We start from the raw sequence: 7,067 nt of genomic DNA on the forward strand, positions 1-7,067 counted from the left end.
TTTTCAACGCTCCCTGGTGCCTGAGTCACTAGGTGGGGAGAGGAACAGGATCAAGGGGTGGGGACTGAAATCATTGGAAGGAGAACCCCCTGCTCCGTTTGTAAATGTCTTTTGATTTGTCTCCGAGTTTACTTGGAAAAAATAGATGCCAGATGATATTCAAATATTTGAGGGATTATGACTCAGTAGTGTGGAGTACAACTTTGCTGTTCTTTTTTACTTTTCAGTTACAGTTTACAGTATTTTGTATTAGTTTCAGGTGTAGAGCATAGTGGTTAGATCATCAGAGGTGCTACAAAGTGCCCCCCCCCCCGTATTTCTAATATTCACCTGGCACAGTACATAGTTCCCACAATATTATTGATTGTTGGAGTACAACTTTGTCTGTTTATTCCCATCAGAGCCTGCCTCACTGCCTAACCTAGAATTTGTGCCCTCAGATGCCCGAGGGGCCAGGCAGGAAAGGTGAATGGGTGAAGTGAATGACAGGGAGTGGTGGGGACTGTAGAAAATGGCAGAAGCCATGCCATGTCCAAAGGGTAGCTCCCTGGCACCACATATGAACATGGGCTCCATGTTACTGCCAATTATTTCAAAAGCCAGTAACACAAAATTCTATGAAATGTTAGCTAATCCCAAGCATCTATTTAACACAGCGGGGAGCAATGCGCTGATCTCTGGCCCAATTCATCCTTGTCGTGTGCAGATTTCGAGCCCATGAAAGCCTTCACATGATATAATGCCTCTGGTGATTTGGGCAAAACATTTTAATTTCTTTTATTAATGGTAGCAGTATCGTTTATTAAGCTGTGCCTTAGTACGGGCGCTGGGTCCTGCCCACGGTGCTCTTGATGTTTACAGCCCGGACCTTCTGCCAAGTGCTTTTTGAGCAGTGACGCGAGGAAATGGACAGCTAAGTGGGTGGTGCACACGAGCTCATCGTCTGTCATCTTCACCGGGCCAACAGCCACTGACTTGATTGTGGATTTCACTTCATCGACTTTGGCCACCGTGTCTTCATTGTGGGTCAACAAGGGAGGGATCTTGCCAGCCTTATTCAAGCGGGGCCCCAGGATTCCTGGGATCTGCTTGATGAGAGACTCTGAAGACAAAGGACTGCGTACTTCTTGGCCGGCTTCTCGACCAGTTTCTTACTCTTGTTGCGTTTCTTCAGCGCCTCCATGTCCATGTGGGGGATATCCACCACCTTGGCCCCGTCACGGTACTGCTGGTCCCCCAGAACACGCACAGAGAACCTGGGGCGGAGAGTGGACTTAAGCCTGACGGTACCCGAGAAGCGTTTGCCCCTCCGAGGGTCACAGTTCTTCAAGCTGACCTGAGCTCCACCGTCTCCAGAAACGTGCAGCCCTGGGCCAGTGCAGGACTTCCCGCCCCGCCTCGGACAGGGTGTCGCAGGAGACTGCCCCCTCCCACCGGAAAAGAGCCACATTTGGGTATTTTTAATATGTTATGTATAAACCATACTGAGAGTAACAGAGCTAAATCTCTTTTATCATCTAAATTACTCATTTGAGCTTTTACAACTATGGACACACAGATCATCCATAACCAGTAAGAAGAAGTCAAGTTTCTTCAGAACGCTGCTCTGCCGAGTCCTTTTCCACACTTTAATCTTGGGCTAGACGCCGTGTGTATATTTTCCTTTCTCTTCTCTTTTCATTGCCATCCTCCCCTACTTGCTCCCCCTCCCCTTTTTGCCTTTCTTCGAGGCCCCAGAAGAACTGCGCTTCCCTGGGACTTCGTTCTGCACACGGAGCCCCAATCTGAACGAGGTCACGGAGCACAAAGGCACCTCTGGGCAGCCTGTTTCACAGCACAGCCCCTCGGCTCACGCCCCGGGGGAAAGTTTTGAAAGGCAGTGACAGAGGACACAAGTGATGCAGCAAGTACGTGGTGAACGGAAACACCACGGCCCTCGGCCTTTCCACGTGGTGCTGTTTCCAGCCCCCAGAGGGGCCGGGTGGTGGCTTCTCAGAGTGAAAGTGCTGGCTGGCCGCACTCGATTGACACCCCGTCTGCTCCCCCCGAACCTGACATGGGAAATGATCTGGTATCTTCATGTCCTGCTGAGCTTAGGGTGGGCTTGTGGCCTGAGTAGGCCTGGGGAGCGTGCTCAGGGGGAGGGGAGCGCGCTGGGGGCGTGATGAAGGGGGAGCCACACGCTCAGTGTGCCAGTCACTGGACGGAGCGGGTAACGGTTCGCCCCAGTCCGTCTTCCCTGATCCGAACTTCTTCCACGTGTCTGTGAGTTTGGCAGAAAGGAAGGGAGAGTGACCAAGTGCCTGGGGTTCTCTGAATGACTGGTGACCTTTCAGAAGGGAAAAAGTGCTGTCAGATTGGTTTCAGCAGTAGGAAGCCGGAGCTTGAAGCCGACCTGTCCTGAGGTCTAGGGTTCAGAGGCAGCACGGGGTGAGCCCTGCAGAGACAGCCAGGGTTTGCAGTCACTCCGAGCGAAGTCACGTTGTTCTAATGTGGTTCCTCCTGAGGTCTGTGTGCCCCTCGGTTGCCCAACACTAGGTTCCACAGCAGCTTGCCTTTGCCGGTTCCCCTTTTCTTACTACTTATTTTCAAACTTGACTCCAACGAGTTACCATGTCCTTCGATGGAGCTAACATTTATCGGATGCCTGCCACATGCCACATTAGTCTCTGTACAGTGTACTCCTGTTCTGTTCAATCCTCACATTTTTATATAACTAGACCCATTTTATAGGTAAGGAAACTGAGGCTCAGTGACGTTCTGTACTCTGCAGATCACTTGGCTACCAAGTGGCAGAGCTGTGAGCTGGAGTCAGGACTTCCTTCTGCACATGTCCGAATCCTGTCTCCTAAACATTGCTCACTGACCCCTTCCTTTCCGTCTGAGTTGCCAGCACGGAGGCTCTAAGCTCTTGGAGTAATAACATGCTGCCTGTGTTACTTGAATAGTTTCTGATGGGTTCTCGCTTCAGATCTTAACTCTTTCAATTCTGTGTCCCCTGCCATTCTCCACATAACTATCTGGGGAAATGTTTTAAAAAGATTAAACCCGCCGGGCCGGTGTGGCTCAGTGGACTGAATGCTGACCCATGGACCGAGAGATCCCGGTTCGTTTCCTGGTCAGGGCACATGGCCGGGTTGCAGGCTTGATCCCCAGCAGGGGCCATGCGGTAGGCAGCCAATTGATGTTTCTCTCTCACATCGATGTTTCTAGCTCTCTCTCCGAAAAATCATTCAAAACATATTTTAAAATAAAATTAAAGTCTGGCTGATGTGGCTCAGTGGTTGAGCATTGACTTATGCACCAAGTGTTCGCCAGTTCGAACACATGCCCAGGTTGTGGGCCTGATCCCCAGTGTGGGGCTTGTAGGAGGAGGCCAATCGATGTTCTCTCTCATTGATGTTTCTGTCTCTCTCTCCCTTTCCCTTCCTGCTTCTCTAAAATCAATAAAGGAAGAAAAAATTTTAAATAAAATTTAATAAAAATAATAATTTTAATCACCCCCCCCCATCCCTGACTTAAATCCAGGGGCTGTGCTCCCGCTGCCTGAGATTCTCGGGGCTGTGTGAGGGCCTTTCTCCCGCCGGGCAGTCTGTCATCTAATTTTCTGCTCATCTGTCTGTCTCCCCTATTGTCATGAAGATGTATTTATACGCCCCAGCCAGTGGCTGGATATGGAAAATGCACAATGGATACACGCATGAATGAAGCAAAGATGCGCCGAAGCGCACTGAACCTGCATGTGCCTTGTGAACTTGCTTTCCCGAGTCCCCTGGATGTCGCTTGTGCCTGATGGCTTCTCGCCCCCGGCCAGTTTGAAGGCAGGGGCAGCGCTGCGGCCTGACGGGGAGAAGCAGCAGCCGGTGGGACCAAGGGAAGGAGAGTCCATCTCGGGCTCTGCTCTCGAGCAGACGGAAGTGGGGTGAAGAAGGAAAAGAGGGAGCGAGGGAGGTTCCCCGTTACAGAGTGGCCCGGCCCGGCCCCTGCACAGCCTCTCCAGCTGGCAGTGTCGCCAGGGAGACTTGCTGGGCACCTGCTGTGTGCCAGCCGGTGTCCTGTGCACCTGACCCCGCAATCACACAGCTCTTCTCTCTCACCTGGAATTATATTGAAGGAATTAAAAGGTCCTTTTCCTTTCCAAACTGCACGATAAACAAAGAAAAGTGAAAGTCTGTGTGACACTTCCTAACAAGTGACAGACACTCTGTATTCTCTTCCTACTGGGTGTCTGGCCTTTTTATTTTTATGTTGACATTTTATTTTGGGGTTCTAGTTGTCAATGTTTTCCCCTGTGATGTTATCACTAGTTCTTTAATATTTTGTCTAATAATAAGGTTCAGAGTTCCGAGCCCTTTACCACATCACGCCCTGGGTTTTCCTTCCTGTCTACCTGTGGGGTGGGTGGGAACCCTCGGCCCCCAGTTACAGACGGACAGCCTGAGGCTCAGAGAAGGTGAGGGGCAGGAGGGGGCAGTGGCAGGAGGAGGGTGTGGATCCAGGTCCCTGGACTCAGTCCCGCATGCGACTTTGCCCTTTCCAGTTCTATTTGTTCATGTGTTGATCCGGCCGCTGACCTTCATCACAGAGCCGCCCACCTGCATCGAGGCCGGGGCTGGAACGTTCTGTTTGCAGGCACTGCTAGCAGAGGGGCTGACGTGGGCTCGGGGGAAACACCGCCGGAGAGCAGCCTGGTGGGCGCCCACGCGTGCGAGGGGCAGGAAGCAGGGCGGTGCCGCCTGCACATGAGCTCATCCGGGGCCGGCTTGCAGCTGGCTGCCTGGCCGCTGCCAGGGCGCACCCCCAGGTGGCCGTGGAGTGTCACCCTGCCAGCTCGGCCTGGGTGTGCTGTGAAGGAGACCTGGGGTCCTGGAGAGGCAGAGGCAGGACTCTAGCCCAGATCAGGGTGGGCTCGGCTTCGAAGCGCTTTCCATGCCACGAGGATTCTCCAACAGGAGTCCCTGATGGCTGCGTGGGGGGGGTGGGGCACGGCTGGCTTTCCAAGCAAGATTCCCAAAGGGCTCCATGTGCCCCGCATGTACAGCATTCACTATTCCAGGACTTTCATGACTCTATTAATAACATACCACATCCAGAGTGGAAGGGTTCTGGATTCTCCCCAGGTAGTGATCATGTACTGTGCTCACAATGTCAGTGACTTGGGCTCCCTGGGCACACTTGGCACCTTCCTCTAAGCCTTGCGGCACCTTGCTCTGTCTGACACCTCGGTCGCTATCCTGTTCACCTGTCACCACGTTAGGAACACGCGAGCAGGGCCTTTGTGTGCCCACCTTTGCATCCCCAGCACCCAGTCCCAGTGCTCGGTAAGTCTGTGTTTGACTGACGTCCGGAAGTCAGGCTAACGAGAGCAGACATCAAACCAGTTCTGAGCTAAATCAGGTCAAAAGCTATGGTTAGCCTGATTTACACAGAACTCTTTAAATGTCATATGAAAATCATCACTTGCATTTGGATGGTCTGGTCACCATGACAATCAGGGCAGCAATTTCAGCGACTCATTGAGCACCTACTGTATGCAAAGCACTTTACTGGAGGCTCTTCTAAGAGGACGCGTCAGCTCTGCTGCTTCGGTAAAGGTCATGGAAGGTTGAAGTTCCTGAACCTTGCCCTGGTCCCGTGACCACATCCACCACCTGGGTGTGACGTGTCCTGTGCTTAGATGCTCTCACAGGTGCTCGGTGTATTCTAAAACAAAACATCCGGTAACCGAGGTCCAATGGCAAGGCAACCAGGTTCCTTTCAGATGTCTCCAGGAGGACAGTGGGTCTGATCGTATGGGTCAGACCATCTGTTCACTAAGCTGCACAAATCACACAGAGGCAGAGGTGCGGAGCCCATCGGTGCCATGGAAGCCAGACACTCTTTATCCTCGTTTACCGTCTGGAATGTCATTAACCACGGAAACAGTTTTACTCAAAACCAAGCAGTTTCGCTCGTCTATAAACCAGCTCCCCATTCGTGATTTTTCTCATCCTTCCCCACTGCAGATATTGGCTTTCAATAGATCAGTAGTGTCCACATATACTTTGAAACCTTCATTTGAAGTTTTAACCACTTAAGATGATTAGAAATACCATCATGACGTGTGGAGTCAGGCGGTCATTCCCAGCCAGCAGATGTAAACTGTCTCCCCCGCCCCCTCCTCCCAGTGTCACATGGGCATCTGGTCCAGAGCGGAGGGCGGAGTGGTCTCACCATACCGGATGCGTGCGGGGACCCCGTGCCCCGCCCCCCGCCTGCCCTCCTGTGGCCAAGTGCCACATGAACTTGCAGTCAACTACCCCTTGTGTCTGGAGAGTTTGGGATAGTGGCCCACATCCGGCCTGATGAAGAAAATAAGTTCCCACAACTTTCCCAGAGAATTGGTCACCCCCTCATGTCCCCGCTCCACTCCCACTCTGTTCCTGCACGTTCGTGACGGAGGGCCACTGACCACAGTGGAGGTCCCAGCTCAATGACTCTCAGCCCCCAAATGTATAATGCTCTGCTCCCGGCCCTCCCCTGCTCGCCCTCCCTCCCCTCCGCTCCCCTGCTGCCCTCAGACCCTGAGAACAGCCTCGCAGGGTGACGGTGACCCCGGGGTCTGCAATGGTCCCCACAGGCCTCTCTGCTTTCCTGTCTCTCCCTCATCCTTTCACAAGAGTCATGACTTCAAACCTGGGATTCAAAGGCACCCCTCGGGGAACGGCGGTGTAACCTTCCTTCTCAGAGACAAGCGGTAGCGAGGGAAAATCCCGTCTGCCTCCCCGGCGGTGGCCTCCTTCCAAAGGCGACCAGCCTGTGTGTAAAAGCAGAAACTGCCTGTGGGCAGCGCGGAGCTTCCCCATCCGGGGAGGCGGTCCGCGACCCAGGAGCGAGGGGCCCTCCTGCCTGGGCCTGAGGGACAGGTGTGCCCCGCACCTGGAAGGGGCTCTGAGCTGGGAGTGGGCTGCGAGGGCGAGACCACGTGATCGCAGAGACGCCTCCTGCCTGGGCCGCTTGGGCTTTGCCACATGCTGTCCGCTCAGTGCCTGCAGTGGCTGCTGCTCGTCCTCCCCCATCTCCGATGG

At 53.4% G+C, this 7,067-nt stretch overlaps 1 pseudogene; it reads right to left on the minus strand.

Moving 5' to 3' along the window:
* Positions 1 to 814: 814 nt before the first annotated feature.
* On the minus strand, positions 815 to 3,889 carry LOC118620797 (annotated as a pseudogene).
* Between the last annotated feature and the right edge of the window lie 3,178 nt (positions 3,890 to 7,067).

This window comes from Molossus molossus, unplaced genomic scaffold (genome assembly GCF_014108415.1).
Source record: "Molossus molossus isolate mMolMol1 unplaced genomic scaffold, mMolMol1.p scaffold_m16_p_8, whole genome shotgun sequence".
NCBI lineage: Eukaryota > Metazoa > Chordata > Mammalia > Chiroptera > Molossidae > Molossus > Molossus molossus.